Source organism: Lolium perenne, chromosome 6 (assembly GCF_019359855.2).
Source record: "Lolium perenne isolate Kyuss_39 chromosome 6, Kyuss_2.0, whole genome shotgun sequence".
NCBI classification, from domain to species: domain Eukaryota; kingdom Viridiplantae; phylum Streptophyta; class Magnoliopsida; order Poales; family Poaceae; genus Lolium; species Lolium perenne.
In genome coordinates, this window is record NC_067249.2 from 234,984,250 (window position 1) to 235,011,776 (window position 27,527).

General features: G+C 46.7%; 1 pseudogene; it reads right to left on the reverse strand.

Moving 5' to 3' along the window:
* Positions 1–5,576: 5,576 nt before the first annotated feature.
* LOC139832646 (protein trichome birefringence-like) lies at positions 5,577–8,000 on the reverse strand (annotated as a pseudogene).
* Between the last annotated feature and the right edge of the window lie 19,527 nt (positions 8,001–27,527).

A 27,527-nucleotide genomic window follows, 5' to 3' on the forward strand; every position in this document is an offset into this window, starting at 1 on the left:
CAAGAAGCACACTTCGTCAAGGAGCTTGTCACAACATGAATTAGGACCTTCATCTTCTTTCCTCTTGGCAAAGGTTGCAACATCCTCAATTTACCATTCATGATCTTCTCCAAGATAATCCTTCTTTGTCTTGAGCTTGTCCAACCAACCAAGAGCATAATATCGGTCCTTGATGAGTTGGGAGATGAGAGAGTTGTTGAAGTCTTCAAGAATAAGAGCACTAGCTTCAAGAGTCATACGCATGCACACTTCTTCCTCATAAGCTTGGGTGAGAGAGATAAGCTCCAATTCCTTCTTCTTTTCAAGCCCTTCATTTTCCACCATATGGTCTTCATTTTCAAGCATGTTAGTTCTAGGCTTCTCGGTGGAGGAGATCTTGGTGACGTCGTTGTTGGGGAATAGCTTGGAGAGCCCTTTGGGGAGAGGTCTAAACTTGCTCTTACGATTGAGGTATCCACCATTTAAGTCCCTTCTCTCGTAGATACAATCCCCAACAAAGTGACTTTTGTCGCGACAATTGTAGCAAGAGTTTCTTGATCTTGAGTTTCGTTTCTTGTTTCCATTCCAAGGAAGGAGAGCATTGTAGAACTTTTTCTTGATCCAAAGGTCATCCACAAATGTCGCTCCAAGATCTCGCATTTGCATGGCGAGAGCAATAAGGCGCCGATACATCTCTTCGGGCAATTCTCCCTCTACCATGACAAATTCGTTGGCCATCACTTCACTAAGACGAGAGCATTGGATGCTCCCATTTCCAAGGAAGCGCTTGTCAAGTTCGTCCCAAGCTTCCTTGGCGGTCTTGAGCGAGCGGATATGAGCGCGGTCCTTGGGAGTAATGGCCAAGTGAATCATGTCGATGGCGATGGCGTTGAGTTGGTGGTCCACCACTTCCCTTCTTGTCAAGTTCATTGGGTCTTGTGGTGAATATCCTTCTTCAATGATACACCAAAGCTCGGTAGAGGTGCTGCGCACATGAGAACGCATTAAGAGTTTCCAATCACCAAAGCTACTAGATTCAAGTAATGATGGTAGACCATGAGTCAAAATGCAAGGCATGGGTATTGGGACATTTACGGCATAATCACTTGGTTGAGACACCGCATGATCATCTCTTAATTGTCCCGCAACCGAAAATTCATCCTTCCCTTTTGATGAGGTGTCAACATCCTCAAGATCCTTTTCCTGATGTGAATTTGTCGATTGCTCAACAATCTCAACACAAGGAAAAGTGTTAACTTGTGATGGGGAAACATTGACACCTCTCTTAGTATCTATGATGGGGTTTCGTTTTGGAGTAATCAACTCCATCATCATAGCGTTCAATTGAGATACAATGGATGACTCCAATTTCTTGAGGTCATCCAAAGTAGCCGGAGTATTATCGGCACTTGATGATGGAGATGATTGCTCACAGGAAAGGACTCCATTCACAACCACCTCTTGTTCGGCCATTTCTTAGGCGGTAAAGCCCGAGCAAGAAAACCTTGCTCTGATACCACTTGAATGGATCGTAGCGAACAAGAGGGGGGTGAATGGCGCTACGACAAGTTTTAACCTTTTTAAATTTTAGCGCAACGGAAGGTAAAGGTGATAGCTTTAGCGATAGTGGTGTTCCTACAATGGTACTAGGACAAGTGCAACAAGTAAAGGAATCAACAAGATAGTAAGAGTAAGGAGCGGGACAACTGGAGGGCGCGGAGGCGAGGCGAGGTTTGTTTACCGCAGTTCCTTCCACAATAGGAAGTACGTCTGCGTTGAGGAGTTGCTAGTCTCACACAAGAGACTAGACGGCCACACCACGAAGGAAGGCCTCACCTTCTTCCTCGAGAGAGCTCCACGGAGGTGCTCTCCCTCTTCCACTAAGGCACCGGTCGAGGCGGTGATTCCTTCACAAGGTTGGGGCGAGCTCCACACACAAGGATGCTCCCAACACCCTATGGAGCTAGTACATCACCAAGCTAGCTTTCATAGCTGCACATCTCCAATGCTCCACCATAGGAACCCTTCTCCAATGCTCCACCAAAGGAACCCTTCCAATGCTCCACCAAAGGAACCCTTCCAATGCTCTACCAAAGGAACCCTTCCAATGCTCCACCAAAGGAACTCTTCCAATGCTCCACCAAAGGAACCCTACCACCAAGATCCACTAAGGAGTACCACGAATTGGTGAACTTTCTCTCGGTAGAATGATAGATCGGGGTCTCCTCCACCACCTCTCAAAGTTTGGGCAAGATTGGTTGGGTGGATGAGGAGATCCCCTCAATTTTGAGCTCAGCAACAATGGAGGAGAGAGAGAAGAGCTGATTCGGGCTGGAGAAGAAGGGGCCTTTATATAGGTCCCTCCAAATCCAACCGTTAGATGTTGTTTTTGCCTAAGCGGTACTACCGCTTCTGGGAAGCGGTACTACCGCTCTGAGTTCGAATCCCCACAGAACTTGTCCACGTGGACACATTGCGGTACTACCGCTTGCGGTACCGCTCGAGGTACCGCAACATGGACCAAACCTTATTGGACTCGAAGCGGAACCGAAGCGGTACCACAGCGGTACGACCGTAACGCGTTACGGTACTTGAGCGGTACCGTGGGCGGTACTACCGCTCTCAAGCGGTACTACCGCTCAAGGTACCGTAAAGGTACCGTAACCTATTCTGTGGGACATTTTCGCGTGCAATCCTCAGAGCGGTATCTCGGGCGATACCAGTAGGGGTAGCGGTACTACCGCTCCTGGTACCGGTAGTACCGCTATGGCTAAAACAGCTTTTTCCTCTTTTCCTCTCCTACCATGTTACCTCACGACACACACACAAAACCAGAAAGCCTAAGAACTACGCTTCGGTCTTCTGATCATAATATGTTCGGCGAGGGTACCGTGCATCTTGCAAACCTATCAATGACAAACTTTGTGCACTGTTAGAATTGTTCGAGTGTTGTTATCAAACACACAAAACACGGGATGTGGATCTTGCTCTTACAACATGGTGAGTTGTCCCCTGCGATGGGTGATTGCACGCCCAAGTCTCCAGTCACAATGCATGCACCGAATCAGGAGAATGAGGATCACAGTGATATTTCCCCTGCTGCTCACCAGAATACTGTCTCACGTGATATCAGTTTGGATGACACTGAGGCTGGTACAGATTCTTTGCATGCAACAGCAACAGCTCCAATCGTACAGTCTTCTAGTTCCTCTGTACCAGATAATACTGCTGCTGTACCACGCACTCGTCTACAAAAAGGTATTAGAACCCCATCTACAGGAGAACCAATAAATTTTCGTGAAGCTCTTACGGATGACAATTGGAAGCATGCAATGCAAGATGAGTATAATTCCCTCCTTGAGAACAACACATGGCACCTGGTGCCTCCCAGTAACAACAAAAATGTTATTGACTGCAAGTGGGTTTATCGCATCAAGAAACATGCTGATGGCAGTATTGATAGGGCACGTCTTGTTGCAAAAGGATTTAAACAACGATATGGTATTGATTATGAGGATACTTTTAGTCCTGTTGTTAAGATTGCTACTATCAGACTTGTTCTCTCCATCTTTGTTTCCAAAGGCTGGAGTCTACGGCAGCTAGATGTCAAGAACGCGTTTCTACATGGTGTTCTGGAAGAGGAAGTGTAACAACCACCTGGTTTTGAGTCTTCCGCTAATCCTAATTATATTTGCAAACTTGACAAAGCTCTCTATGGACTAAAACAGGCACCTCGAGCATGGTACTCTCGTCTTAGCTCAAAGTTACACACCCTTGGTTTTATACCTTCCAAGGCCGACACATCTTTGTTTCTCTTTGACAAGTTAGATGTCACTATTTTTCTGCTCATTTATGTTGATGATATTATTGTTACAAGTTCATCAGATACAACCATCTCAGCCCTGCTACACAATCTGAGTGCCGAGTTTGCTCTTAAGGATATAGGAGAACTTCATTTTTTCCGGGTCTTGAGGTTCATAAACAGGCATATGGTTTACTCTTGAATCAGGAAAAATATGCTACAGATCTTCTTGCTCGTGTTGGCATGCGTGACTGCACATCGTTTCCTACACCACTCGCTCTCAATGATACATTGTCCTTACATGATGGCTCACCTCTTGGTCCAGATGACAACACTCGCTACCGAAGCATTGTAGGTGCACTTCAGTACTTGACTCTGACTCGACCTGACTTGTGTTTTTCAGTTAATAAGGTCTGTCAATTTCTTCATGCTCCTACCACTACTCACTGGACAACAGTCAAACGAATATTGAGGTACATTCATGGTACACGCACGGTTGGTCTCACTTTTCAGAGATCCTCCTCTACATTGCTTAGTGCCTTTTCAGATGTAGATTGGGCAAGTGATCTAGATTAGGTGGGTTTGCCATTTTCTTCGGCCCCAACATTATATCCTAGAGTGCTAGGAACAACCTATTGTGTCTCGCTCAAGCACTGAGGCAGAATACAAAGCAATTGCCAATGCAACAACTGAGTTAATTTGGGTTGAAGCCCTTATATGTGAGCTTGGTGTTTCTCTCAAGGAGAAGCCATGTCTCTGGTGTGATAACCTTGGTGCTACCTTTCTGTCAGCTAATCCGGTGTTTTATGCTCGAACAAAACACATTGAGATTGATTTTTATTTCGTTCGAGAGAGAGTTGCTAGGAAACAACTTGATGTTAGGTTTATATCTAGTAAGGATCAGATTGCTGACGGCTTCACCAAGACTCTATGCTCCAAGAAATTAGATGAGTTTAAGCGTAATCTCAACCTCTCTCAGGTTTAGATTAAGGGGGTGTTAGAGTTGTAATATACATGTACGTATACAATACGGAGTAGTACTCCGATGGTATACATACCTCTTTGTATATACCACACGGGGGGTTGTTCCCTGTCAATAACATGCAACCGATCTCCCGGAGAGGGGTATGATCGTTCTCCCAAACTTTAATATTCCGAACTATCGCCACACATGCGGTTAAGCCAAGGTCGAGTAAAAGAGACTAAAGAAGGACGTTTGAGGTCAACTAGCCATTCCTGCGTGAAGCTTTCCGAGCATGGCTGGTCCTACGTGAACATCCAGCGGGTGGTCAAGACTGGGCAAGCGTGATGCCATATGGTCATACCTGAGAAGGCCTGGATCGCTCTAGAATAATCTGAGGTCACTGTAGAGCGAATCCCTTCTATCTTAACCATCGGATTGACATTCATCAACGGTTAAAATTGCTCCTCATCCATGAGATTCAAAATTTCAAAATTGCCACACTATAAAGGAGTATAGATATAGATTACTGTTTTACATAAACTCAAAGAATAAACTCAAAGAATGCTTAGTAATTTTTTTTCGAAAAGGGTTGCCCCAGCCTCTGCATCCAAGAGATGCATACGGCCGCTTTTATTAGATGAAAGTATCCAGTCTTACAAAAGAATGCTTAGTAATAATACCTCAAAGAATAAAAATTCTAACTACAATAGCATACTCGTGTGAAAACAAAGGTAGCTGTCTAGAAAACGAAGAATGAAGGACGAGGATTCATGAAAATTGAAAAACAGAGAGCTATTATGAATTTTCGATTCAGTATACACTATTATTTGTTTCTGATTACTGCTAGCTGGACATGAATTTTACATCATACAATCCTATGATCCTATACAGATTTCCGAATGGTATCGAAAGTCAGATATGATATATCTGACAAACTGCCTAGTTTTCTCTATGCAAGGATTCCAAAGTCCTTGCCCTATCACTTTTGTCAACTATATATACCTTGACCGCTACAGTTGGTTATTATCCTAAACAGAATAGAATTCCACAACAACAAACCTCATGTACAGGAACAAGCAATTTGTCACTTGCCTTTATTGGTGCAGCATCTGATGCTGCTTGACCAGAATCTTTGCATAGAGGACCTCGTTCCAGGAGTCAGGCACTCCGGGAAGGCATTGGTGGCTGCAGTTCTGGTATAGCTTAGGCGCCGCTTGCGATTGACTGAAGGGTGTCCCTTCCTGTAGTCGGTCATCTTTGTAATGTTCAGATAGGCGACAAGTGTTTTCATCCTATGGAGCATCTCCTCCAGAATGCTCATCTTCTGTGAGTATGGTATGACGTACTGCTCTTTTGTTATCGGCTCAGTTTCCTTGTCGCAGCTGCCGCCTGAATTCCATTGTCCGCCACTGCACAACACAAATACACGGAGACATTTCCAAACATCACTTACTCTTATACTGATAAATCATGGCAACCTGACTTTACAGCAGTTCACGGTAAGGGTGTGCAAACCTGAAGTGGGAGGCCGAGTAGCCTCTGAAAAAGACAGTTTTCTTGGGATTCCCAGGTGTTTGGAGCTCTCCGTAGGCATCATGCACATTCAGCTCACTGTATACTTGGTCGCCTTCCAGATAGTAATCTTTCCTGTAGCACATTTGACATCAGAACAGTAAGAAAAACTTGAAATGCAGACACATGGCATGCGCAATTTACTGAATCAGACTCTGGAAATAAAAGCTTACCCTAGAGAATTTTTCTCATGTGTCCACCAATGCCCAGTATTGAAGACAATAATATATGCATTCTTGTACCTTGAGGACGATCACAGACCTATGAATTAATTTATTCTTTTTTGGGACGGAAAAGAGTATAAGCTTATGTCTTATGAGATAACAAGTATCCTTCAATTTCAATATGTATCTCCATTTTAGGTGGCCAAGAGGATACTTTCTCACCCTCTGCACAGAAGTGGACCCGGGCCAAGTATTACTCAGTATATACGCTTATAGAGTGGTATATACCCTCTCCACATAAACGTTAGTCTGCTGTCCATTTTTCTCATAAAATAATTAAACAGACAAATATGCAAATATAAACAGTTGCCTCAAAGAAATAGAAAATGTAAATAGGAAAAAAAAACTCAGACACACTAGAACATTTCCAAAACACACTCATCGTGACCACCTTCCTTTGCACGCAAGGGGACAACTTGCCAGACTCTCCTCGTATAACATAGGGAGCAGGGACAAAATCTGGCTGTTCACCAAATTATTCCGTTGCACACCACTGTAGACGGAAGAAACCTCATCAAGAGAGTACAAGTTTTCAACGGATCGGTTCACTAGATCGTAAAGACCAAGTTTCCTTCCTGTGTTTAGCAAGATCCTCCCATCTTCGGATCAACAGCGAGCGGCACCACAACATTTTTCATCAAGGAATAGCCAGACCAACCTTTCAGATGTAATTTATATGCTCTATCCCATTGACCATTCTTCAGCAGCTTCCAGATATCTAATTCTTCCGCAACTGGATCTGCAAGAACAACACACAATGTTCCCTCAAGCTCTACCACAAATGCTTGACAATGACTTGTGTTGTTCCAAGTAGAGATGCTTGAAGGACAGGGTATGACACCAAACGTGCTTGTCGCTATGTCGAACTGCACTATGGCCCTCTTGTAGCAATGGCCCAACCTTGGGTCACTCGTCCAGTATAGAACTCCTGCCAGATATACCGGTGGCATGTCATTCAAAGGCAGGGCAGTTCAAAATAGACTTGTCCTGGGCCACTGGTACAGCCAACAACCGAGCATGACAATGAATACCGACGGGCTGTGAAGTCCTTTGAGTGATACAAAATCTCAACAATAACATGCTCCTGCCTGAGAAGATTGAACCCCAGGCCAGCAATCTTGTTGCCAACTGCGAAAGCATGGCCATCTATTGTCCAGCCATCGCTAATGGCGTCCATCAATCGAAATCGACTGGGGAAGATACGCTGGTAACCTGTACAAGGATTATAGAGATAGTCCTCCTTATAATTACTTATCAGGTTCAAACCATTGCAAGGCTTGGAGCAAACGACCTTTGTTTCAAGCCATGTACCATCACTAGGAGCTTGCTGAAGCAATTTCTGCAAGGGAGCAAAGCTGAAACCCGATCCTCCAACAGACTTACGCAAGCAATAAGCTCGCATGAAGCTTTCGCTTTCGATCAATCCACGCCACTGCCTGCTAGCAAGTTTGCACTGCATGGCATAATCACCCGAGATTCGGAGTAGGATCTCTTTCGTCGCCATACCAATAGGAGATGACATGAAAATCTCTTTTTTTCTTTTGTTTACTTTTTTTTAGATAAAGGGAATATATTAATGTCAAAAGATACCAATTACACCTAACCTCTGCAACAACGCCCCACCCTCATGGCAGTAAGGATGCACACTGATGAATATAAATACACTGTCTAGTCTCTTTCCATCAGTTCGGACTTTTAGTTCAATTGGCTAGTGCAGCAATCTTTCATGGTACCAGAGCAAAGAGGTCTCAAGTTCAAGACCATGCTCACGCAGTTTTAAAAACAAAAGAAAAAAGATTCTACGGCCCACACCGACGCCTCCAAGAAGGGAACAGTACACCAGCACCGTCGTCGCCCGACCAAAGGTCTTAGGTTTTCACCCTGAAGATAGTCCCCACTCTCAAAACAATGCCTCCAATAAGAACATTGCCAGACACAACCAGTTAAGACCAGACCTTGGATTTTCACCCTGAGAGGTAAGACTCTGAACTTCCCCTATGCTGACGCCCCCACATGCATACCACTGCTGCAGAGCCCGGAACGCCAAGCTGATCCCTCAGCATCATGGAGACTCGAACCTCCTTTATCCAGTCCACCAATCCGGCCTTCATGATATTGCTTCTTCTGACTTCACCATGGACCAAAAAAGTCACCTGATGTCAACACAGAATAGAGCTTCGCGCCGCTCCCTCCGGAATCAAACGGTCGGAATAAAAACATGGGTGCGCGCGACCGAATACCACCCGATCCAGGAAACTGCAGGCAAAAGATGCACTGTTCCATTTGCCAATAGAACTTTTCAGGACTCATCTCTCCAGCCAGATCAAAGCAAACTGGCCTCCAAAAGATCTTGATGAGGATATCCCATCTATTGATACAACCGCTGTACCTACAGCCACACAAATACAAGGTCCAATCACTCGAGCTCGTGCCAAACAACTTAACTATCAGGTACTTTTGTTTCTTGGAACTATTCCTCACATACATGAGAATATGATGTTGTCTAAATCAGATGTGTTTGTTACTCTTAGAAATCATGGACCTAGCATGGATGAGGAGGACAAGCATTGGAGCATGATCACACATGGAGGAGATGGCAGCAAACATGTGAGGATTGAAGAGGACGTTCCGAGTGGAGATTTCAGAACATTGAAGCCACCATAATTGGGATGAAGACATGGACGAAATATAGAGTTTCCCACATCATAATTTCGTTCATATGAGTACATGGTGCTGCGACACCATTAGTTTTAGGCCAGGCCCATGTAATTTCTGCAGGAATTAAGTCAGCCACTTTTTAGAGTTTGTATTAAAGGGGAAAAGGCCTTCTAGGGTTTAGTTCGGCCACCATACATATGGCTGGCCGAAACCCCACGTTTTTCTCCTTTAAATACCCATATAGTCATCATGTTTAGACTCGGATTTTAAATAGACTAAAAGTTAGCCATTGTTGCAACTCTCGTGTACTTCTTTTGAGACCAACACCCAGAACAAGACCGACTATTTGGAATCCCACCTTTTCAATAAAGCTTTCATCTATATCCGCAATAATTCTGATTGCATTATTAGTTCTTACTTGTTCTCCATTTCAGGTAGGAATTAAGACCCTTGCTGGTCAGGCTGATCGTGCATCCGCAAGATCAGTAACTCTCGGAGATTGTCCTAGCGATTGCATTGGCGCACGAGCTTTGCACGTGTAGTCGGATCGTCAAGCACGAACTCCACCAACAGATTGAATTATCCTCGTCTCATCGAAAGATCGGCCACCTTTGCCCTATCAAGTGGTATCAGATTTCAGGTTGCTCGGTGAGATTTTACAGTTTTCCTAGTATAGATTGCATCCGCCTTCATACCTATAAACCACGAAAAAACCAAAAGAAAATATAGTTAGGATTTAGATCATATCGTCCCATAAACCCCCCTGCCACGCCTTTGCATTGTCTTTTCAGTTTTGCATAGTTGAATTTATGTATGCATCTTCGGGTCGAGTTGCTGATCTTAGCGTCTAGTTCCTTTAGAGTTTCGAGTTCTGGTCATATTAGTCACGCGGCCGCCGCCGCTCGCACCATACGCAGATCACCACTACCATCGCCATATACACCCGCCATATACTTTTGTCATCGCCATATACACCTTCCATATACTTCCGTCACCTTCCATATACTTCCGCCACCTGCCATATACACCTGCCATATACTTCCGCATCAACCATATATCCTGTTCTCTACCGCGACACGGATTGTTGTTGTTTCTCTACCGCGACAGAGTCTAAGTAGAACTAGGTTATTGTTTTTCCTCCTTAGCTGTTGCCTTCTAATTTCGTTCGTGTTGTTCAAAAAAATTCCGTGAGATAAGCTTCGGCCGCCAGTAAAGAATTGTGAAAGAGAGCAAAAAAAAGTCTGGAAACGTCTCCGAAAAAAATTTCTGGCTACATTAGTTTTTCACCTTGGCAATCATTTTTCGCCACTGGCCGTTATAGCGACATTTTTTTGGCGCCTGCGCACTTTCCGGAGCACTTCCAAAATCTCGAAAAAAAAATTCTGAGCCTATACTATTTTTAGACCTCGGTGATCAGTTTGAGACACTCGCCATCATAGTGATTTTTCGCATCTCGGGTCGCCACATCATCGTCACCTCATCGCTGCTAGTTGCTTGTGTGCCGCGTCGTGAGCTCGTTAGTGTTCTAGGCTCGCGTCTCTAGTACGGTCTAGCCTAGGACCAGCACACTATCATTGTTGAGCATACTTTCAATACTGCATCGCTGTTTTGACAATTGCTGTTTTTGCTACCATATTAGCCTTCCTACAGCTCTACATATTTTCTCCACGTGCTTGGTGTCGACACCTGGTAATTGCTTTGGCAATCTTTGGAGACGCTGATCCTTGTTGGTTGCCACATCGCCTTCCTACTGTTTGGTAAGACCTTGTAAGAGCTTCGTATTTTGCTTGACGAATTACGCGTGAACCACCATCTTCCATAGTTTGTAGGCAAATACACTGTTGCTTGTTGCATACTAACCATGGTAGGAACTACATCGGTGACGTTGACCCGGATAAGATGGCGAATGCAGAGTTGCATGCTCACTTCAGCCACCTTTTGGGTGGGCATGTAACCGACGTGGATGCGTGTCTTGGTGACGTTGATGCTAAACTCACCTACGTGTTGGATAAGATAGATGACCTCGAGGCAGCTTTCAACTCCATGCTCGACGCCAACTTCCAGGAGGTGTTGACTCGGTTACCGCAGCCTCGCGACAACGTGCAACGCCGCGCACGCCGTGTTCCTCGGGCGGAGGTTCCTGCGGGTACCGCTCCTGTTGCACCAACCGCATCTGAAGCACTTTCTGATGAAGGATACAAAGATTATGGAGGGGACGAAGACGAGCGGGTAGATGAGAACGTGATGGACGGCGACGAAGTCGAACAACATGCACCCGGTCGTCCACGACAACTGAACTGCAACGCTCGCCCATCTCCAAGACCGGTACGTGATGATGATCATGTTGCAAAACTAAAATTGAATGTTCCGCCATTTGAGGGTAGATATAATCTTGATGCATATCTTACATGGGAATTGGCAGTAGAGCAACTCTTTGCATGTTTACGCTATCCTGATCATTTGCGTGTTAGTGCTGCTACTTGTGAGTTCACAAATTTTGCATCTATTTGGTGGTCTGAGCATTGTAGAGTACATCATGCTAATATTCCTATTACTTGGGTTGGGTTAAAACTTACTATGCGTACTCGTTTTGTTCCTCCATATTATCAACGTGATTTGCTGAAGAAATTGTCTCGCTTAGAACAAGGAAAAAATCTGTAGAAGACTATTATCAAGAATTGCAAACTGGCATGATTCGTTGTGGTATTGTAGAGGATAATGAAGTTATGCTTGCACGTTTCTTTGGTGGTTTGAATAAAGAGATTCAGCATATATTAGATTATCAGAAGTACAACACTATTACTCGCTTGTTTCATCTTTCTAGCAAAGCTGAACGTGAAGTGCAGGATCGTTAACCACCATGGAGAAGAGCTAATATTTCTGCAGGTCGTACATCGTCATGGTCTCCGCGACAATCAGCGCCACCTTCTCGTGGGGCTGCACCAGCACCTACTACCTCCAAGTAGACCGCGTCTGCATCACGAGCACCACCTGCTGCTACTCCACCACCATCCGCTGGTCCTCCTGGGAGTTCCTCTTCCATGGCCTCCACGGGAAAGACGCGCTACATCCAATGTCGCAAATGCTTGAGATTTGGACACATAGAAAGAGAATGCAGAACCAAGCGTGTGATGTTGGTGCGTGAAGATGGAGAATATGATTCTGCAAGTGACTTTTATGAAGATATATTGGCCCTTATTTCTGCACATGATGGTACCAATTCTGATTCTGAGAGAGAGAGATGGAGGTAATGGAAGCTGACACTGCTGATCAGTACAGGAGCTTAGTTGTCCAGCGTGTGTTGAGCGTGCAATTGATCAAATCTGAGCATGATCAATGTCACAATCTGTTTCAAACAAGAGGCGTTGTAAAAGAGCGAGCTATACGGATCATCATTGATGGAGGGAGTTGTAATAATCTGGCCAGCGTTGACATGGTGGAGAAGCTTTCTCTTCCTACAAGACAGCGCACACGTCCATATTACATTCAATGGTTTGAGAGCTCTCGGAAGCTCAAGGTAATAAGAACTACACGTGTGCATTTTACTATTGGTACATATTCTGATTTTGTTAATTGTGATGTTGTACCTATGCAAGCTTGTTCTTAGTTACTTGGTAGATCTTGGCAATTTGATAGAGAATATGTTCATAATGGTAAAACTAATCAATATTCTCTTTTGCATGATGGAAAGGAAATTGGTCTCAAACCTATGACTCCAGAACAAATATTAAAAGATGATCTTGCTAGAGCTAGTAGAGTAAAAAACGAGGAGAAATATAAGAGTAAAAATCAGATTGTTGCTGCAGATTTTGTGCCACATAAGACTAATACTAAATCTGATTCGAACCATGCTATTGAAAAATCCTTGTTTACTTGCTAGCAAATCTGATATTGCTGAACTTGATATGAACACTACTCCATGCTATGCTATTATTTGCAAAGAAGTTTTGTTTTCAGTTGAGGATATGCCTCCTTCTTTGCCACCTGCAATTGCTAACCTTTTGTATGAGTTCATTGTTATGTTCCCACAAGATGTTCCACCTGGATTACCACCTATTCGTGGGATAGAATACCAGATTGACTTGATTCCAGGAGCTTCGCTGCCCGACCGTGCGCCATATCGTACCAATCCTGAAGAGACCAAAGAGATTCAGCGACAAATTCAGGTTCCCCAAGATAAAGGTTACATCCGTGAGTCTCTTAGCCCATGTGTTGTTCCTATTATATATCTTGGTACCTAATAAAGATGGTTCTTCATGCATGTGTACTGATTGTAGAGCTATTAATAATATTACCATTCGATAACGTCATCCTATAACTAGTGTAGATGATATGCTTGATGAATTGAGTGGTTCTATTATGTTCTCTAAAGTTGATTTGCGTAGCGGTTACCACCAGATTCGTATGCAATTAGGAGATGAATGGAAAACAGCGTTTAAAACTAAGTTCGGTTTATATGAGTGGTTAGTAATGCCTTTTGATTTAACTAATGCACCTAGTACTTTCATGAGACTAATGAACGAAGTTTTTCGTGCTTTTATTGGACGTTTTGTGTTGGTATACTTTGATGATATTCTGATTTATAGCAAATCTTTGGAGGATCATTTGGATCATTTACGTGCTGTTTTCAATGCTTTACGTGATGCACGTTTGTATGGTAATCTTGAGAAGTGCACCTTTTGCACAAATCGAGTTGCGTTTGTTGGCTATGTTGGTACAGCGCAGGGAATTAAAGTTGATCCAGCCAAGATTAAGGTAATTGAGAGTTGGCCGCAGCTCAAGACGGTCAAATGAGGAGCTTTCTTGGCCTCGCTAGTTTTTATTGGCGCTTTGTGAAAGATTTTAGATCCATTGTTGCACCGCTGAATGAGCTTACCAAGAAGGATGTCCCCTTTGTGCGGGGCGATGCACAACAAGAAGCCTTCATGATACTGAAAGATAAGTTAACACATGCTCCATTACTCCAACTTTCTGATTTTAATAAGATTTTTGAGCTTGAATGTGATGCTAGTGGAATTAGTTTGGGAGGTGTGTTATTACAAGAGGGCAAACATATTGCATATTTTAGTGATAAATTGAGTGGGTCTAGTCTGAACTATTCTATTTATGATAAATAATTATATGCGCTGGTTCGGACATTAGAAACTTGGCAATATTATTTATGGCCTAAAGAATTTGTTATACATTCTGATCATGAATCTCTAAAGCATATTCGTAGTCAAGCTAAGTTGAATTGTCGCCATGCAAAGTGGGTTGAATTTATTGAGTCTTTTCCTTATGTTATCAAACACAAAAAGGGTAAAGATAACGTTATTGCTGATGCTTAATTTGTCGCGCCGTTATACTATGTTATCTCAACTTGACTTCAAGATTTTTGGATTAGAAACTATAAAGGAACAATACTTGCATGATGATGATTTTAAAAATATGTTGCTGAATTGTAAAGATGGTAGAACATGGAACAAATTCTTCCTCAATGATGGATTTGTGTTCCGTGCTAACAAGCTATGCATCCCAGATAGTTCCGTTCGTCTTTTGTTGTTGTAGGAGGCGCATGGAGGAGGATTGATTGGACACTTTTGTGTGAAGAAGACGGAGGATGTACTTGCTGCACACTTTTTTTGGCCACGTATGTGTCGAGATGTTGAGAGATTTGTGGCACGCGGCACTACATATCAAAAAACTAAGTCTCGACTTAATCCACATGGTTTATATGTGCCTCTTCCTGTTCCTAGTGTACCTTGGGATGATATTTCTATGATTTCGTTTTGGGATTGCCTCGTACACAGAAAGGGAGGGATAGTATCTTTGTTGTTGTGGATCGGTTTTCCAAGATGGCACACTGTATTTCATGTCATAAGACTGATGATGCTACACATGTTATTGATTTGTTCTTTCGCGAAATTGTTCGTTTACATGGTGTGCCAAATACTATTATTTCTGATCGTGATACTAAGTTTTTTAGCCACTTTTGGAGATGTTTATGGGCTAAGTTGGGGACTAAATTGTTGTTTAATACTACATGTCATCCCCAAACTTATGGTCAAACTGAAGTAGTAAATAGAGCATTATCTACTATGTTGCGGGCTATTTTGAAGAAGAACTTAAAATTGTGGGAAGAATGTTTACCTCATATTGAATTTTCTTACAATCGTTCGCTGCATTCTACCACTAAGATGTGCCTTTTTAAGATTGTGTATGGTTTTGTTCCACGTGCACCTATTGATTTGTTGCCTTTACCATCTTCGGTGCAAAATAATTTAGATGCTATAGAACGTGCTGAATTGATACTAAAATTGCATGAGACTACTAAAGACAACATAGAACGCATGAATGCTAAATAAAAAATTACTGGGGATAGAGGAAGAAAGCATGTTGTGTTTGATGTTGGGGATCTTGTTTGTTTGCATTTGCGCAAAGATCGTTTTCCTGAATTGCGCAAGTCTAAGCTAACGTCACACACTGCTGGTCCTTTTAAGGTGGTAGAGAAAATAAATGATAATGCATATAAACTTGAGCTTCCTGCAGAATTGGGTCCGGTTAGTTCTACATTTAACATTGCAGATTTGAAGCATTACTTTGGTGAAGAAGATGAGCTTGCGTCGAGGACGACTTCAATTCAAGAAGGAGGGCATGATGAGGACATCCCATCTATTGATACAACCGTTGTACCTACAGCCACATAAATATAAGGACCAATCACTCGAGCTCGTGCCAAACAACTTAACTATCAGATACTTTCGTTTTTTGGAACTATTCCCCACATACATGAGAATATGATGTTGCCTAAATCAGATGTGTTTTTTACTCTTAGAAATGATAGACCTAGCATGGATGAGGAGGACAAGCATTGGAGCATGATCACACATGGAGGAGATGGCAGCAAACATGTGAGGATTGAAGAGGATGCCCCGAGTGGATATTTCAGAACATTGAAGCCACCATAATTGGAGATGAAGACATGGACGGAATATAGAGTTTCCCACTTCATATTTTCGTCCATATGAGTACATGGTGATGCGACACCATTAGTTTTGGGCCAGGCCCATGTAATTTTCACAGGAATTAAGTCATTCATTTTTAGAGTCTGTATTGAAGGGGAAAGGCCTTCTAGGGTTTGGTTCGGCCACCATATGTATGGATGGCCGAAACCCCACATTTTCCTCCTTTAAATACCCATATAGCCGTCACGTTTAGACTTGGATTTTGATTAGACTAAAAGTTAGCCATTGTTGCAACTCTCGTGTACTTCTTTTGAGGCCAACGCCCAGAACAAGACCGACTATTCGGAATCCCACCTTTTCAATAAAGCTTTCATCTATATCCGAAATAATTCTGATTGCATTATTAGTTCTTACTTGTTCTCGATTTAAGGTAGGAGTTAAGACTCTTGCTGGTCAGGCTGATCGTGCATCCGCAAGATCAGTAACTCCTGGAGATTGTCCTAGCGATTGTATTGGTGCACGAGCTTTACACGTGTAGTCGGATCGTCAAGCACGAACTCCACCAAATGATCGAATTATCCTCTTCTCATCGAAAGGTCGGCCACCTTTGCCCTATCAGATCTTCATCCTCGCATGCGAGAAACCCGAGACCGCCACAAAAAACAAAGCAAGATCATCAGCCCCCATGCCGCCAATCCCTCCTGCCGGATCACCAAGGAAGAGGATAGCGACAAGGATCGTGCGTACCGCCACTGAACCGTTACCGGGGGCGGAGGCCTCCACCGCTCCACCGAATCCTCCATGGCTACCGACGGAGAGCCTCAGGCCCCAGCCAAGTAGCTGTGCCGCCCGGCTTCCTCCACCGGCGCTACATCACCTCCCATGGAACGCCGGCGCAGAAACCCTCTTCTCCCCCTCGTCGATTCGGCGGAGGGGGTGCCGCCACCACCACCAGAGCCAAGCCGGGACCGAGGCACGTGGGCCAGGGCCGAGGCCAACCCCGGGGTTGGGGCCGTGGCCGGCAGCGGCAACGGCTGAGGGCGACGGGCGGCGGGTGGCTGTGGAACGCGGGAGGTGGAGGAGCCTCCACCGCCGCCCGGGAGGGGGGCGGGAGAGGGAGGCGTCGGGTTAGGGTTAGGGTTTACTGACCCTAGTAATAGATTGCTCAGTTTCATAAGATGAACAACTATCCTTAATTGCAAGACTGTCTTCGTGAGACGTCTGAGACAGTGGGTCGTAGGTAATCACCTTGCGTTCGGACGTAACCAAGATAACTTTCCTTGATCTGCAGTTGCCAACAGAACCAATAACTCTAATGACCTGTGTGGCTCAATTAAACTTGTAAAGAGGGATGCAACTCATAATGTATTGATTGGGTGCATATGGCGTTACATATATATGCCACGTCCTCGACTATACAAGGAAGGAGGCGGGCCCAATAATCAATACAAAGATATGTATCGCTATACATAACTACAGAAGATACACATCCGGATAAACAAGGATATGTATCTCAACCCCCCCCCCCCCCCCCCCCCCGCAGTCGAAGCGTTGCCTGGTCGAATGCATAGACTGGACCGGAACTCCTCAAATGATGCCGTAGGGAGACCCTTGGTCATGATATCCGCAAATTGTTGGGAGTTGGGCACATGAAGTACTCGAATGTGTCCAAGGGCCACCTGTTCCCGAACAAAGTGGATGTCCAACTCAATATGCTTGGTGCGGCGATGGTGGACCGGGTTGGCGGAGAGGTAGACGGCGGAGACATTGTCGCAATAGACCACGGTGGCTTTGGCAACAGGACATGATAGCTCAACAAGGAGTTGCCGCAGCCAAGAGACCTCGGCAACCGCGTTAGCAATAGCCCGGTACTCCGCTTCAGCGCTGTAGCGAGAGACCGTGGGTTGTCGCTTAGACGACCAGGAGATGAGCGAATGTCCGAAGTAGACGCAGTAGCCAAACGTGGAGCGACGCGTGTCGGGGCAGCCTGCCCAATCGGCGTCCGAGTAGGCGACGATGTCCGTGGCGGTGGAGGCGTGGAGGGAGAGGCCGAAGTCCATGGTGCCACGAATGTAGCGGAGGATCCGCTTGACCGCAGCCCAATGAGGATCCCGCGGAGCATGCATGCGAAGGCACACCTGCTGGACAGCATACTGCAGCTCGGGGCAGGTCAAGGTGAGGTACTGCAGGGCACCGACGATGGAGCGATAAAATGACGCATACGTGGCCAACGAACCATCCGTGGCGGAGAGCTTGGACTTCGTGTCAACAGGCATGGCTGCGGGTTTGCAACTAAGCATACCGGCGCGGTCCAGGAGCTCGTGGGCGTACTTGCGCTGATGAAGGAAGATGTCGTCGATGCGACGTACGACCTCGATGCCGAGGAAGTAGTGCAGGGGCCCCAAGTCCGTGAGGGCAAACTCAGCGCGAAGACGCTCGGTGATCTGTCGCAGGAGGTCCGTGGAGCTGGCCGTCAAGATGATGTCGTCGACGTAGAGCAGCAGGTACGCGGTGGTGGCACCATTGTTGTACACAAACAGCGAGGCATCGGAGCGGGTGGAGCGGAAGCCGAGTTGGTGAAGAAACGCTGCGATGCGCTGGTACCAGGCGCGTGGGGACTGCTTGAGCCCGTATAACGAGCGCGAGAGCAGGCACACATGGTCTGGGTGGGCACTGTCGATGAAACCCGTGGGCTGCTGGCAGAAGACCTGCTCCTCGAGATGGCCGTGAAGAAAGGCGTTGGAGACGTCCATCTAGTGCACGGGCCACGCACGGGAGACCACGAGCTGAAGGACGGTGCGGATCGTCCCGGGCTTGACAACCGGGGCGAAGGTGTTGGTGAAGTCGACGCCGGCACGCTGGCTAAAGCCACGAACCACCCACCGCGCCTTGTGACGGTCGAGAGTACCGTCCGGATGGAACTTGTGCTTGAAGACCCATTTCCCGGTGATAATGTTAGCGTGAGGGGGTCGGGGAACAAGCATCCATGTCCGGTTCCGCTGCAGGGCGTCGAATTCGTCCCGCATGGCCGCAAGCCACTGCGGGTCGTGGAGAGCAGCCCGGGCAGAGGCGGGCAGGGGCGATGGCGTGGATACTGAAGGCGCGGAAGTCGACGCGGTGCAGACATACTCGTCCGAGGGGTACTGCGTGCTCATGACGCGAATCCCTGCACGGGTGCGCGTGAGGGGCCCCGTGGCCGGCGGCGGAGGAGGCGGCGACGGAGCCGGAGGCGAGGCGTCGCCCGACGAGGACGGTGCGGCGCCTGAGCTGAGGCTCGAGGGCGACGCAAGTGGCGTCGAGGAGGATGAACCCGGCGAAGGGGCGTCGCCCGGCAAAGACGGCGCGGCGCCCGAGCTGAGGCTGGAGGACGACGCAGGCGGCGTCGAGGCGGGCGTCGGCGCAGGTGTCGGTGCGGGTGTCGGCGTGGGGTCACCCGAGACATGGCTCGAGTGTGACCCAGAGGCTGGCGAGGCAGCGCCCGAGACAGAGCTCAAGGGCGCGGCGGAGAACGATGAGGCAGTGCCCGAGTCCGAGCTCAAGGGCACTGCAGCCGGCGGACCTGCAGGGGGTCGACGCCGGGGACCATCAGTAGTCGAAGGAGGAGTGGCGACCACCTGTCTCTGTGCAAAAGGAAAGCAATGCTCATCAAAGTACACGTGCCGGGAAGTGATGACGTGGTGAGAAACTGGATCATAGCAGCGGTAGCGTTTGGTGTTAGCCGGGTAACCGAGGAAAACACACGGAACGGAACGAGGGGCGAGTTTATGAGGAGTGGTGGCGACGATACTAGGATAACAACGACAACCGAAAATCCGAAGACCATCGTAGGATGGAGGGGAACCGTAAAGGAGGTGATGAGGTGCATAGTTCCAACGGGGACGACACGGACGAAGGTTGACAAGGAGGGTTGCGGTGGCTAAGGCGTCGGGCCAAAAGGTGGGGGGAACATGGCTGTGGAATAGGAGTGTGCGGACGCAATCGTTGAGGGTGCGGAGGATACGCTCGGCGCGGCCGTTTTGTTGGGACGTGTATGGACAGGTTAGACGGAAAATAGTGCCGTGAGAGGAGAGTAGGGTGCGGACGGCGATATCGTCAAACTCTTTTCCGTTGTCAGTTTGTAGGGCGTGGATGGGGCGAACGAACTGGGTGGAAACATAGGCGTAGAAGGCTGTGAAAGTGGTGGCGACATCGGACCTTTTACGGAGGGGAAACGTCCACACAAAAATGAGAAAAATCATCAAGAATAACTAGGTAATAAAGAAGACCAGAATTACTCGGGATTGGAGAGGTCCATATATCACTATGAATTAACTCAAAAGGAAAAGACCCAACCGTGGAAGACTGACTAAAAGGAAGACGAACGTGTTTACCAAGACGACACGCTTCACAACTATGTGAAGACTGTTTAGTAGATGAAAACGAAAAACCCCTCATTATTTGGTGAAGCGTGTTGGCACTAGGATGTCCAAGACGAGCATGCCAAAGATCAACGCCTGCGGAGAGAGCACGAGGTGCGGCGCCGGGGGTGGAAGGCGACATCACCGGATACAAATCATCGGGGCTCTCACATCGATGGAGGACCATCCGGGTGCGGGCGTCCTTAACAGAAAAACCAAAAGCATCAAATTCAACAGTCACAGAGTTGTCACGAGAAAGAGTTTTAACAGAGACTAAATTCTGAATAAGCTGGGGAGACACAAGAACATTATTGAGAGACAGTGGTTTAGAAGTAGATGGAAAATTAGCAGAATCAATGTGAGAAATAGGAAGACCGACGCCGTTACCGACAATGATGCGAGACTCGGTGGAAGTGTGAAAGGAATGGGAAAGGTTACCCGGGTGAGCGGCCATGTGAGACGAGGCGCCCGTGTCCATAAACCAGTTGCTGCCACCGGCGTAAGAGCCAGGTGCGGGCGCGGCGTGGTAGGCCGGGGAGTAGGACGGCCGCGTGGCGGTGAAGGCCGGGCTGTAGGGCGGTGTCGCGGTGAAGTGCACCTGGTGAGTCGGCGGGCGCGGCACCGGCATGTTGTAGGCGTGGATGAGCCCCGTCCATGGGTTGTAGGCGAAGGGGTTGCTGCCGTTGGAGACCGACGACATGATGACGCGCGCGCGGGGGGTGGCGATGGCGCGGGGTTGGGGAGGGAGGCGCGGCGGCTGCTGCAGGTGCGGCGGCGGCGCGGCGTGAGGAGGGGCACACGCGGCAGCGGCACAAGGGCGGTGGCGCTAGGGTTGGAGGGTGGGGCGGCGCACGCGGGGAGAGAGGGGCGCGGCGGCTAGGTTAGGAACGGTAGGTGTGTGATACCATGTAAAGAGGGATGCAACTCACAATGTATTGATTGGGTGCATATGGCGTTACATATATAGGCCACTTCCTCAACTATACAAGAAAGGAGGCGGGCCCAATAATCAATACAAAGATATGTATCGCTATACATAACTACATAAGATACACATCCGGATATACAAGGATATGTATCTCAACAAAACTACTTCCAACATGCTGGGACAAGTCGATCTAGTGCTCGAGCGACCAATCACCAGCCTTCAACTTCCAAATCTTCAGAACTGTACCGCCATGAGGACGCAGATCCCGTACCATACACAAGTGCTCATCAAGCTCCTCTAAATGCACTCCTGATACCTCGAATTCGAAGGGTGGTGAGCGGACCAACGTGAAGGTCTCATCCGTAACTGAAAATGACAAGGCAGCAGCCTTTTGCATTGTGGACAGCACAGCTGGGTTAAGAAGCCAATGCAGAAATCCGTCTGCAAACACTGGCTGCAGTTTAATGGCGGCCATACCAGTTCTGAAGGGTACACCCTGAGTAGGAGTCGGCCTCCCGCGATCGCCACCAAGGACGTACACCTCGCACTTGACCTTGTGATCGCCCCTATAGCTCTCCTGAAATAGCCTCACCACCTTGAAATCCTTGGTCCTGCGGAGGCGGAGCCAGGGGGGCGAGCAGGGGCTAGACCCTCCTCAACTAACCCCCCCCCCCCCCCCCCCCCCCCCATGATTTCTCACCGCATGTATGTACAGTATCCTGGTATATCTACCCGTCTTTTGGTGCTATGCTGTAGCTGTTTAATTCCTTAGTCACCAGACCCAGTTCTGATCTCTCTAGCTCGTAATTAACCTGTTAAGCGAGAGCCCAAACAAGTACGTAATGGCCCATCAAAACCACTGCAAGATTGGAAGCTCGATTCGATTCTTGTAGGTCGTCCGTCCATTGTTTCTCCAGACCTAGCACCGCCGCCTCATTGTTCTATTTGCTGTCTGTTGGGTGTCCGCCGTCGCTCGCCGTTCCGGCACGCGCGTGCTAACTGCTAAGTCGCTGTCGTCTGGTGGATGTGGTGCCGGCTTGTAACCGTACTATCCGATAGGTATCTCAATTTCTCTGTATTGTCACGTCATCGCGTCAGTTAAGCAACGTCTCCAAGCATGATCAACAGCGATTAAAAATCTAAAGGTACACCGACATGCATCCACACCTTACTGTACTGCAGATTTTTTGTTGATTCCAAAGTATTAGTCAGGTGAATTAGTACACTTACATAATCAATCTATATGAAATCTACAAACTGGATCTGGTTTTCGAAATTGTATGCAACACCTATGCCTCAAGGAGAAGTAGTACTTACAATAATTATTGTTCCTATGAATGGAGCCTAATTTAATCTATTGTTAATTTTTACACATACATAGAAACATTCATCGGCTGGATATATCACATTTCCTCATATTTTTCGTGTGATCAAATTTTCTTCGCCCCCCTATGGTCAAATCCTGGCTCCGCCCCTGGTCCTGCCATCAAACCCGAGACCAGCAGTGGCAAAGCTGGAGTCCTGGTAAGGAGGAAGCCGAGTGACCGCCCGCGTGGCTGCACTGAAAACATGGCAGGCTAGCGCCACGGCATCGCGCAGCAGAGTGAGGCCGCGGCACGGAGCGGGCGCCATGTCCGCGAAGTCGACGATGGCCCTGAGCACGAGTACAGGCCGGTGGTGTCGAATCTCGAAGCCGGCGACAGGGAGAACAGCTTCGGTGAAACCGACTCTGCCTCAGCCATCTTCGCCGCGTGGAGGCTGCAGAAGTGCTCGGAGGAGAGCGCCGCCGCCCAGGAGAGGCAGACGGCGCGGAAGCGGAGGATGGACTTGACGGGCAGCCGAATGAGCAGCTCCGTCATCATCTCGTCCGGCAGAGCCGGCGCAGCCGCGGATGGTTCGGCCATGGTTGCCAGGATTGGGGTCGATGCTCAACCCAAATCGAGGGCCCGGATCGACAAGGTTCGACCCCAAACGGCTCGACGCGGCGTAGTCAGTTGAGCTCAGCCAGTCATACGCGGGGAGCTTGAGCAGAGGTGACCCCAATCCAGGGCCGGGCCGCGAAAAATCGGGGCCCTGTGCGAAACTTTAATATGGGCCCCTATATCCCTAGAAGAATAAAAGAAATGAATAACTTTAATATGGTTCCCAGCCACACTTTGCCAAGCCAAAGTTTGGCAATTTGGCATGTGTTTGGTTCTTGCCACACTTTAGAGCTGCCACACTTCACTATCCATATGGCCCACTTGTCATAGGGTGGATTTTTTGCCAACTTTTGCCACACTTTGTGGCTTCCAAAATCCTAGCCACACTTTTGTGGCTGCCAAACTTGCCAAAATTAGGCTTGGCAAAGTGTGGCTGGAAACCAAACAGGCCCGAAGCAAATTCATGACCGTGCCAAGGGCTGCTGGATCAGAGAAAAGGATCCACTATGGGGCGTATGTGCATTCCGCAAAACCGTCCAATTTGTCAAAAACATTATTGGCAGTTCCACTTTGTTGGCAGTTCTGAAAAACATTATTGTAATAATTATGATGAGTATTGTGTGATTTAAAACTTTTATTCAATCTGAATGTTGTATTGGTTGTAATATCCAATTTGTCAAAAACCATGTTTTGAGGGTATCTGTTTTACAGGGTGGGGATACGGGGTCTGCTAGCTCGGACGAGTTTTCGGTCGGCGGAAAGTGAATACAGGGCCTCTACTCGCGTTTTAAGGGGCAGAAAAATAAAGGATTTGTTAGACATGCTCTTAGTCTTAGTCAACTGGAAGGGAAAAAGCAGGTCTAGTTTTTTTTGAGACAAAAAGGGCAGGTCTAGTGGGCTATTGTCGGCCCGCTTTCTTTCAGGACGATTTGTCCATGCAAACAAGAGAAAGGATAGTCCATGCTAAAAACCGAAAAGACCAAGATCTAACCCGAATAGACCGAGACCGAAAAAACCGATCAACAAATTGCTTAGAAAAAATTTCAGACAGAATTTATATCGGTTAATTCGGTCATTAGTTCCTAATAACCGAATCGACCGAACTATACGTGTGACCGCCCCAAACTCCAGAATTGTGTCATATTCGTGAGTTGTGGTTTTATTGTATATCAATCATACATTATGGCATGGATTTTTTTTTGGTATTGGTGAACATTTATTTTTGCCAGTTAATAAAAATATATGCATTCCAAAAAAAAGTACAACATTAATCTAAAATGCTGCCTTTTTGACTAAATATTGTCGAATTTTTGTGTTGACTACATCAACCATACTTTTCGGTCATGACCCAACCCAAACCCGGACCCGAATTATCGCTACCCAAATCTGTCGGGTAGTAAAAGTGACGAGCATATTTTGGTCTCCATTTTTAGATGACTGAATTTAAATAAACCGAAATACAAAGACCAAATTGTCGGTCATGACCAAACACCCCTAGTCCATGCAATCAGAGGGGTTGAGGTAGACGTTCTCAGGAAAAAGTTCTTTTTTTCGAGAGCACGCGCAAAGCGTGCCTTATCTTTATAGAAGAGAAAGCATATCAAAGTACAAGAACATCACCAAGGTGCTGAGAAACACACACACGCCACCCGCCCTCCGCCTAGGCCTACTCTCTCGCTATATCTAGCCTCCCTCCTCTCCTGGCCCTCTCCCACAAGTGAAAATCATCCCTAATCTGAATGACCATTTGGTCCACCGTCTTCTGCTCCCTGTCATTTCCGAAAGCCCTCGCATTTCGCTGCTTCCAGATCGTTCATGTCGTGCTGATGATCATGGAGTCGAAACGCTTCCTGTCGATCCTCCTCACTCGCTTGCGGGCCTCCGTCCACCATCTCTGTAGGATCCCCGTGAATCCTGGTTCGGTCATCCTTAGCCCTGCACCAAACGTGTCTCGCATAAGGGCATATTACAAGAACGTGGTCCACGTTATCCTCCTCTTGCAGGCATGTGTAACATGCATTCGGGAGGTCTTGCAATCCATGCCTCGCCCTGTCTAAGGTCAACAAGCGGTATCTCAAAGCCAACCATGCAAAAATCTTGCATTTCATGGGTGAACAGGAGTCCCAAACCGGTCTGCTCATACTCCATCTCACACTCCCTTGGCAGAGCATCTTATACGTGCATTTTGCCGAGTATGCTCCTGACTCAGCACCTTTCCAAAGTATACGGTCTGGTGTCGAGACGTCTCTCTCTACGGTCTCCACCGCCTCCCACAGAACTAAGCATTGCCTCCAAAGCTCGGCCATCATCTCTCCAGGTATGTCATCCATCCAAACGTCCCCCTGCAAAGCCTTCCGCCACCAAACGGGTGTTCTTACGCCTAGTGGTTACTTTGGCGAAGACCTCTAGCGCCAGCTCCTCCGCTGTGTATCCACTGATCCATCGATCTCTCCAGAAGTAGGTCAGTCGTCCATCCCCCACACAAAATCGCGCCAGACTCTGGAACACTCCCACCACGAGTGGATCATTTAGCCCAGGTAAGCATTGCCAAGGCCTCGCCAGGTCCGTGCTTCTGAGCCATATCCATCTCAATCTCAAAGCAAGGCCTTGCAACCTCAAGTCTTTCACCCCCAAGCCGCTGAACTCCTTTGGTTTGCATGTCAACACCCGGATTTTTAAGTCCAGATGCCTATTATGCCATTCATCGCAATCACAGGAATATTGTTTTTGCGAGACATAATAGATTGATATCAGAACACATCATTTATTACATACCATAATCGTCTTACAAATAAAGGATCGCATGATCCAGTCTCATTACAATAATAGAAGTTCTATTGATCAATTACATAACACATAGCGGAAGCGAAATAGCGTAGTAGTAGTCCATCTATTCCACAGGCAACTGTTGACGTCAGGAGTGATCCTAGTTGTCGTAGACGTCCTGCTGTCCTTCTTCCGGGTTCTGATACTCGTCTTCATAGTCTGGCCATTTGAATAGCCAGGGACACAGCCATGAGTACTTTAAAGTACTAGCAAACTAATACTAAGGTAAATACTATCAACTATAAGGGGGTTCTAAGCTCTAGTTTCATTTGCATAAAGCCAGTTTTATTTCATAAACACTTTAATAATCAAAGCCTCTTTATTTGCCTAACTCAACTCCAGTGGGAACATTAGTGTCATTCCCACAACTCAGTTGTGATTCAAAGTCAAAGTCACCTTTCAATTCAAATCACAAGTCACCATTCATATTTTTAGAAAAGTTCTGATGACGGAACAGTATGGCCTTTCCAACTGTCCATGACCGCGGACGCGGCTATTCGAATAGGTTAAACTCTGCAGAGGTTGTACACTTGTGCCACAACAATTGCAATAGTTCGTCAGGTAATCGCCTGATTTATCGTACGCAGTACGCGAACTACCAATCCTAACCTTTCATTTACATACTCTAGTATAGGCACCTCTCCCCATGAGCTTGGCCTCCCGGTGAAAACAAACCGTCAACCCGAAAACTGCACAGGGCTTGGGTAGGACATTCACCTCATTTCACGTCATTTCACATTCAATGGAGACAGCCTCGGCATAACCCCTATGATGCTTGTTCAGAGGGAACCCATACTAAAATACATAAGTTTCCAGCTAAGCCTTACCCAGATTCAGGTATTGTGGGGGTACTTGTAAAATTGGAATGGTATCGCATCCAAACCCAACCATCAGTTTTGGTAAAATTCACCAACTCATTCACAAGTCATATTCACCTTCAAAAATCTCTCAATAGAATGACTCATCATTCGAAGGTTTTCAAAGTCATTTCATTTCGCAAATTCCCAACTAGAGTAGTCACTTTTAAGGTTTAGCACTAGCAACTAGTTATGAGGGGTGCTAAATATCTTGGAGCTTGCTAGGCTAAGTGTGATGCTCTTGTACTACTCCATAACTAAACCAAGTGAATCATAAATCAAAAAGTAACTTTGATAAATAAGATTCAATAAAACTTGTAAAGTAAAAACTTGGGATAGGATCAATAAGTAAAAAAGTAACGGTGCCTTGCTCTTGTAGAGCTTTGCACAAATCTATCTTGCATTGGTAATAGATTGCAAAAAAATAGCTTGCATTAGTCTAGCTTGCCTTGAT